The sequence below is a fragment of the Pinus tabuliformis genome, chromosome Q (genome assembly GCF_031772625.1).
Source record: "Pinus tabuliformis cultivar Carrire ecotype Pingquan chromosome Q, CPIR1, whole genome shotgun sequence".
NCBI classification, from domain to species: Eukaryota; Viridiplantae; Streptophyta; class Pinopsida; order Pinales; family Pinaceae; genus Pinus; species Pinus tabuliformis.
In genome coordinates this window covers 235,391,127-235,399,214 of record NC_142296.1, presented here as the reverse complement: position 1 = coordinate 235,399,214, position 8,088 = coordinate 235,391,127, and positions in this window count along the sequence as shown.

Below are 8,088 nucleotides of genomic sequence, written 5' to 3'. Positions count from 1 at the left end.
AGCAGGATATCGAGAAAATTGATTGGGCAAAGGTTCATAGACTGGCAAAAGACGTGCACTAGAAGAAGATTCTAGTTTATCTGGATTTTTTTTTTGAAATAAATGAAGAAACCTTTCAACGGATTTTGATTGAATAGAAATAGGATGTTAGAATAACAAAGAAGTAGGAATATCTTTATCTTTGGAAGAGATAGTGTTTCTTCAATTTTGGAGGATAATTCCTTTATTCTTTCTTGGGTTAAATCTAAACCCATGTTGACTTCTTTCTCAATATCTCCATATTGATCTCTAATTTGTTCTTACAAAGACGTTATGGCTCTAGTACCTTCTCAGGCAAAACCTTCTAGAGTGGAGACATAAAATTGGAATTCATTCAAATTTTTATTCACGTTATCTACAGAGGCCTGTATTGACTCAATTTGTTCTTTCAGAGAAGTATTGGTCTAGTTTAACTGCTCACCTTTTTTTTGCATTCTGACATCAGCCCCTGTGGAAAATTCTTTTGTTAGGACAAGGGGAGAAGCTCTAGCAATACTGTCTTTTTCTCCTAAAACAATCCCTTTATAGGGTGGAAAGGCATATGAAGATTCTATCTTTGTTCCATCAAGGGTTGTCCTCTGGTGCTTGGTGGAGCTTTCTGCAGAGATCATTTGGATGTCAGTACCTTCTTGTTGCATTTTCCATCCATAAAATAAAATCCATGAGTTTGTTTGGCTCATGTATTCCTTCCATTCTTCAGAGAGGATTTATTTTTCTTCAATGGATGTTGTCATATTAAATTCATTTGAATCTGGGTGTGAAAACAAATCCTAGTTCAAATTGTTTTTCATCCATTTAATATCCACTTTGTGTTTCAGACAACCTTCCATGAGAGAAAAGAATTTATACATTTCAGGTTTTGATGGCTGCTTGCAGTCATCAGGCAACATATTTTGAAATCTACATGATGGAATGAGCTCATCCATTTGTTCAAGGTATCCCAACCCATATCTAGGCATACCAGCCGAACGCATTTTACTGAACATCTTTGTTAGCCTAGGGTCTTCATTTTCGAGGGTAGGTAGTTCATGTATGACCAGGACTTCATCATGAGGAAAAGAGATGTCATTGCATTTGGGATTTGGGCAGGAATTTTTTAGAAGAGAAGAAGGTGCCTCCCCAGTTCTTGGATTATGGTTTTGATGGATGGTCATATGCACAAGAGATTTCAGATTGACCAGATATTGACAAGTAAGGCATTTAACTACTAAATCAGAAAAATTCAAGACTTGGGCTAGCTCAAACAACTCAGTATGAATACAATTTGTACAATCAAAAGAGGATCTTGATGTGGGTGTTGTAGATGCTTCACAAGAAATGGGATGAAAGTTTTTATATTCTTCTACTGCTTTGTCTAATCGACCTCTTGGAATAGTAGATCTTCTAGGAAAATATAAGATTGTAGATGAAGAATCTTCTTTGATTTGTGCAGATGTTATATTCTTGAATTTTTGGGGTCTTTGGGATATCTACTACCCAATTTTCAGGAAAACTCAATTCTTCCCATTTGATCATTTGATGTTCTATTTTTTGGTTGTGAGCATTTGTAAGGACTACCACAATTGACTTGGACTCTTGACTGGGAGAGTGTAAGACTGCAGGATAGAGTGTGTTGGTATGACGAAAACAACCTCTGGTATGGATAGAAATATTAGTTCTTTTCTTCTTCATGTCAAAACCAAAAGTTTTGATATAACATAAATTGAAAAGTTTGGAGAGCAATTGAACCATACAGGGCCATTTGAAAGAGGAGCAACAATCCCTCCAAGGATGGAATCAATATGTTTATTGTGTGTTAAATCCCAAATGGTGGCCAAAACAAAAGTATTTAACCCTCTGTGGGTTAAGGCAGAAATTCCAACTCTTATACATCCAAGATGGATATAAGAGGTATTATGTTTTTGGGCCTCTTTTTGTAGCTCTTTTGGATCTAACAATGGGATTGTCTGAATTGACTTAGTATTCTCTTGTACTTGGCTGACACATTCTTTTACAGATACTCGGGTAATGGATTTTAGATGAAACATTGAGAGATCAGAATATACATCAGATGGACTGATCGAGGGGAGCTTCCAACATGAAGAAGGCTGGTTTTCTATAATTTCTAGCTCAACACTATTTATAATAGAAGATGAAGCTTTATCAAAAAGATTTTGAATATCTATATCACCTGCATTTTGTTCTTTTTCTTTCATTTCTCAAAAAGAGACAAATCTTCTTCCTACTTTCATTTTTGATAAAGAAGAATTTATAGAATTACCCGGGAAACCAGATGTTACTGGCTCCAATACCAATTTGACTTCCAGGTCGCAGAGGCTTCCTTCGAAAGAGGATGAAGGTTGGAATGATAATTGATGAAAGTGTTACACGAACTCTTACACAAACCCGTACATGAACCTTTAGGCAAATCCAATGCAAAATGAGCTCTTTGACCACCTCCTGCCTATATGAGAAAAACTGCACTCCAGGATCCTAAGCGAACCTCTGATGAATCTTAGATGAACCTCACACAGTCACGATTTTTGACACAACAGAATTTAAAACCTCTTCTTTATTAATTCAAAACAGATGATTACAATCAGAGAGTCTCATATTTTATCAGAGATTGAGTGCTAAGGCATTTATCAATTATACTAACTCAATACAAGCTAGAAATTGAAGGCTTCCTGGCCTTTCGCAGACTCTATCTATGAATCAGAAGACTCAGAACAAGCAAGACTCGATTCTTTCCTATGAAAGTCTGGCCACTTTAGGTTCTCACCAGGATTATGAGTCCTGATGCACATGCTTCTCAGACTTATTACAAACTATGACTCAACATAGACTAAGAACTTCTCCATGATGCAAGCAGATCATCTTCAAGACGTGGATGCAGAGCATGGATGATTCTTGACTTAATGATTCCTAAACTCCTACTCTCGATGCCCCAATTGACAAAGTTCTCCCCTATTTATAATAAATTTGAGGATTTTAAAGGCATCTTAAGTGGGACCTTTTAAACTGACTTATATATTTATCGCATATTTGTTGAGATGTGGGTCAAACCTCACAAGTAGTCAGAGAAGTACTCCGAGTCTTAGTAAATCACCCGGTCAGATTTTTCTGGATAAGGAATCATCCTTAAAGTGAATAGAGTGGGGACATAAAATATCCCATGATTTACATAGTGGAGATGTTTGTCGGAATCCCATGATATTGGTTTATTATGTACACAATGGAGATTTTATCGAAATCCCATGATACTAGTCACACTCATTGTCAAGTGACTAGACATTATAGACTGTTGACACAATGGATACCTTTGTCGTGCAAGGACCATGAGGAAAGAATATAATTACATTGATTAATATCCCAACATGTTTGCACTAGGGAATCTTTGTTTGGATATAAGCAATTTTCCCATGCTTTAGTAAAGATTCTACGGACAATCATGGGTTTACCTAAGACAATTTGATGTTTGATCTTTGTCATTACTGCCCATTGGTGATGTTTGGGCATGAAATATAGGAGGATCTCATTATCTGAATATTTGTTGAGATCATAAAAAGTTGTACAATGTAGATGAAAGCAATGTCTTCCTTCGCATTTTTCACACTCAATCTGGTATCCAGATTCAAAATAGATAGGGTCCATGGCAGTTTTGTTAAGGCCAAACATTGTCCACCATTCTTTTAACCAGTCTAGGCAGTGATGAAGTTGGGTAAGAAACATAGACCCAAATTTGAGTAATGTATAATAAATTTCCCCTGGCTTATCTCTACAAAGGAGATGCCACCATAGTTGTTTGTATCCAGAGAAATCATAGATGGTACCAGGGAAAATAAACTCTGGGTTGTGATGGGGCCACAACAATCTTAAATTAAATAATGGATCTCTGGTTCGGTTTATCACAAAATATTTGTGGTAAATGTTTAGCCTATCATTTTCTTCCTGCCAGACTTCGATTAAATCTTTAAAATGAAGATTTAATGCTTCTTGTGTTATTTCTACCAATCTGTTGGAATGTGTGAATACCATGTCAGGAATCCATCTACTAGACTTGGGATATATCTTCTTTTCTAGAACTAGGTGCTATAGATCTTTATGAGGTTGGAGATTTTCATCTAGTACTTGTGTGTTTCTGAGATTACCGGTTGGTTTCCAATTATCTGTATAGTATTTCAATCTCATAGAGTCTGGGATTTGGCGAAATGTTTCATGATTTTTCTAAACATCCCATTCTGTGATGATGACCATAAGATGCTTTTTCTCTTGGAGATTTTCTCTACTAAGGAAATCAGTAATACAATTTATGGTGCCTTTTATGTGCTATATATCAAAATCAAAGTTTGAAAATAGGGCCTGCCATCTTGTAAATTTTGTTTCTCCTATTTTTTTGATGTCCTTAGTCAGTACCTTTTTCATGGTAGAAGCATCTGTTCTTAAGAGAAACCTTTTATTTATCATATGTATGTCAAATTTTTCAATACAATTCCAAGTCGCTTTGACTTCTTTTTCAATTGTGGAGTAACTTTGTTCAGCGGGATTCCATACACCTAAAGCAAATTGTATGATATGTTCTTCCTCAACTTTAACTTGTTTTAGCACACCACCCCACCCATAATCACTGGCATCAGATTCCACAATTTTGAAAAGACTTTCATCAGAGACATATAAAATGGGCAATACACGGACTTTTTCTTTGATTTTCTTGACAACACTTGTATGAGCTTTAGTCCATGGACTAGGATATTTCTTCAAACACTAGTTCATTTTTTTTTTGTCCTAGGCACAATTTTTGTAGAAGTTACAAACATAGTTTAGGAAACCTAAAAATCTTTGCAACTGTGTCTTATCTTTGATCTCATGAGGAAATTTATCTGCAAATGCAACTGCATGTTGTTGCAAAGTGATTTGTCCATTTTCTATGATGTGGCCAAGAAATTTGATCTTTGTTTGGAAGATTTCCATTTTCTTCTTACTGATCACCAGTCCACTGTTTTTCACTATTTGTTTAAACCTGTACAAATGCTTAAAATGTTCATCTAAAGATTTGGAAAAAACTAATATATCATCTATGTACACAATCAACAATCAAAGTATGGCTTAAATACTTGGTCCATAACTTTCTGAAACTTTGAGGGAGCATGTTTTAGACCAAATGGCATAACGTTCCACTCGTAGTGTCCTGAGGGTACACTGAAAGCAGTTTTGAATCAGTCTTCTTCTTTAATTGAAACTTGCCAAAATCCTGACTTCATGTCAAACTTTGAAAATATTTTGGCACCTGCAATTCTAGTAATCAAGTTTCCTTTGTGGGGAATTGGATAAGTATCATCTGCCAAAACATTATTGAGTGGTTTGTAATTTATGACCAGCTGTGGTACCCCCCTTATTTGCTCAGAATGTTTATTTACATAAAATCCATAACAATTCCAAGGACTGTTAGATTCTCTAATCAATTTTCGGCTTAATAAATCTTGGATTTCTTTCTGGCAGAGCTTCCTGTAAGCTTCATTCATGGGGATTTATTTACTCTTGCAAGGTTTTCCTGCATAATATAGCTTATACAGGAGGTCAATAAAATATTGTTTCCTATGCCAAAAGGAATTAGGTTCTGTGGCACAACATTCTTTTTCTAAGAGTTGCCTTAAATCTATAATCCTCTTTATCATACTTGGTTGTTTTAACTGGTCATCAATCTTGAGACAAGATTTTAACTCTTTGAGTTCTTCCAGTTTTGTCTCTTATTGATTCAATTATTGCATAGCCTGAATCCTAGTGGAAATCCTAGGTGTAGAGACAAAAGGAAGTGTGATTGTTTGTAGATATCCTTCATGACTAGTCACATTAATGAAATACCTGGATCTACCATATTTTAGGCGTGCTAAACCATGTGGTTCAACAAATACCAAAAAAGGATTTCCTAAGATGAAGTCTATGGGAATGTTACCTACTGGAAATTTCACATTCATGCAATATTTTTCAATATGATATACATAGTGTGCATTATGAGCCATATTTGGAGAGCCTGCCGAAGAAGGATCAAGTTGGAGCCATGGTCGAGGAAGTTGAGCATCCATCTTTGGTTCCAGCCACTGATGAGGTGAAAGTAGATGCAGAGGTATCTAGTACATCTAGATGATAGTTTTTGGGAAAATATTGAGCATCTTAAGGCAGATCTTATGGCAATGAAGTAAAAGACCCAGACACTCTGAGGTGTCATCTTACAATAAATAAGTAAACTTTAGGAGTTTGGAGTTGTATGTGCCAAGCCAACGCCCAAGTCATCTAGCATTAGGGAACAATTAACACCCCTAAATGGGAAACCAGGGGATTATACTATGGAATTCCAGCATAGCCCTCTTCAGGAGTACATAGATAGGGCTTGCAATGCTACCAACCCACCTCTATACATTAGAGAGAGGGGGAAAATTTTCTAGGTGGACCTTATGGGTTGATTGAGCAGAGCAACATGAGTTGAGCATGGGGTAGCATTGACATAGTGAACTTATTCCATGTACATGTGTTCATGCATTTGATCCTTTCCATAGGATGGATTGGCAAGAGATTATGAGTTGTTATTCCAATGATGGGGCAATTCTTGGAGAGATCTTCTTAGTAAAGGCATAGCAGAGTAGGGGCCCTTAGACATGAGGGATATGAGAAGCTCGAGTTGGAAATCGGATGCAGGTGGATCTATGGATGGTAGGATGAGTTAGAGGTTCATCTGGGATCTAGGTATCAATGGATCCATTCATGATATGGTGGCACGAAGGCATGATGTGACATAATGGTTTATATGGGATGTTGGTATTGGTGTATAGGTGCCTTCACGATTGACAGATGTGGATTGCTTGAGGGAAAGCAATCTCAGGGCGAGAGGATTTGTAATGTTCCCATTTCATGTTTCCCTTATGATGCATCTAGGGTGGATTTCCAGGGTTTGTGATAGCAAAGTCATAGGAGCGAGATTATGTCATTGGTGGGCACAAAGGGTTTTTGAGGAGTTTTATGGGATCTGACAGGGTTTTTTTTCTATATTTCAACATTAGGCTCAATTCTACATAATTGTTCTTGGTTTAGTTGCATTTTGGTGATTCTCGTAAAACAGGGTTATTATCAACATATTTTACTTAAATACGCTAAAGGTGTTAATTGGATCATATTAAATGGAGAAATACCTTAAAGTAATAGCTCATTGGAACTAAGATGAAGACATATACAAGATGAGATGGTGAAAAGTGACTTTCAGGGGCCGGAGAAACCATGAAGGTAGATTAATCATTTTCCGGTATTAAAAGTGACTTAAATAAAATAAAATAAAAAGAGTCACTTAAATAAAATAAAAGGGAGAAGCCTATAGAATTGTTATGGATCTGAACTGAAAATATATGAAAATACAAATGTACCCAGAAATAATAATAGAAATAGATAGAAATGCTTCTTTATTGATCAAACCCTTAAGGTAGGGCAACATCATACATTCACTCCTTAAGGAAGGATAACAATCGACAAGCCATATGCCTGTTCATACAATATTCCTTGACATCTCTCAATGGAGAGTCTCTAGCCTCTATATAGGCCTCATACATACAATACCATAAGCCATTACCATGGTTCCCTCAATACCATCTATCTAATACCATGGGATTATTACATTATTGCTAACTACTTGTGGTCCATTACATGATATGGGTTAACCACCTTATTTATTACCATGGCTCATCCCATTATTACATTATTCCCTTGGGTACCTCACTTTGTACCCCATATTATCCCCCCTAGGTATACTACATTCTTGTTATAGATCTAACCCAGAAATATATGAAAATAGAAATAAACCCAGGAAATAACAAGATCTGAATATAGAAATGCTTCTCTTTATTAATATCAAAACCCTTAAGGTAGGAAAACACCATACATTCACTCCTTAAGGAAGGAAAACACTCCACAAGCCATATGCATGTTCATACAATATTCCTTGACATCTCTCAAAGGGGAGTCTCTAGCCTCTATATAGTCCTCATACATACAATACCATGGGTCATTACCATGGTTCCCTCAATA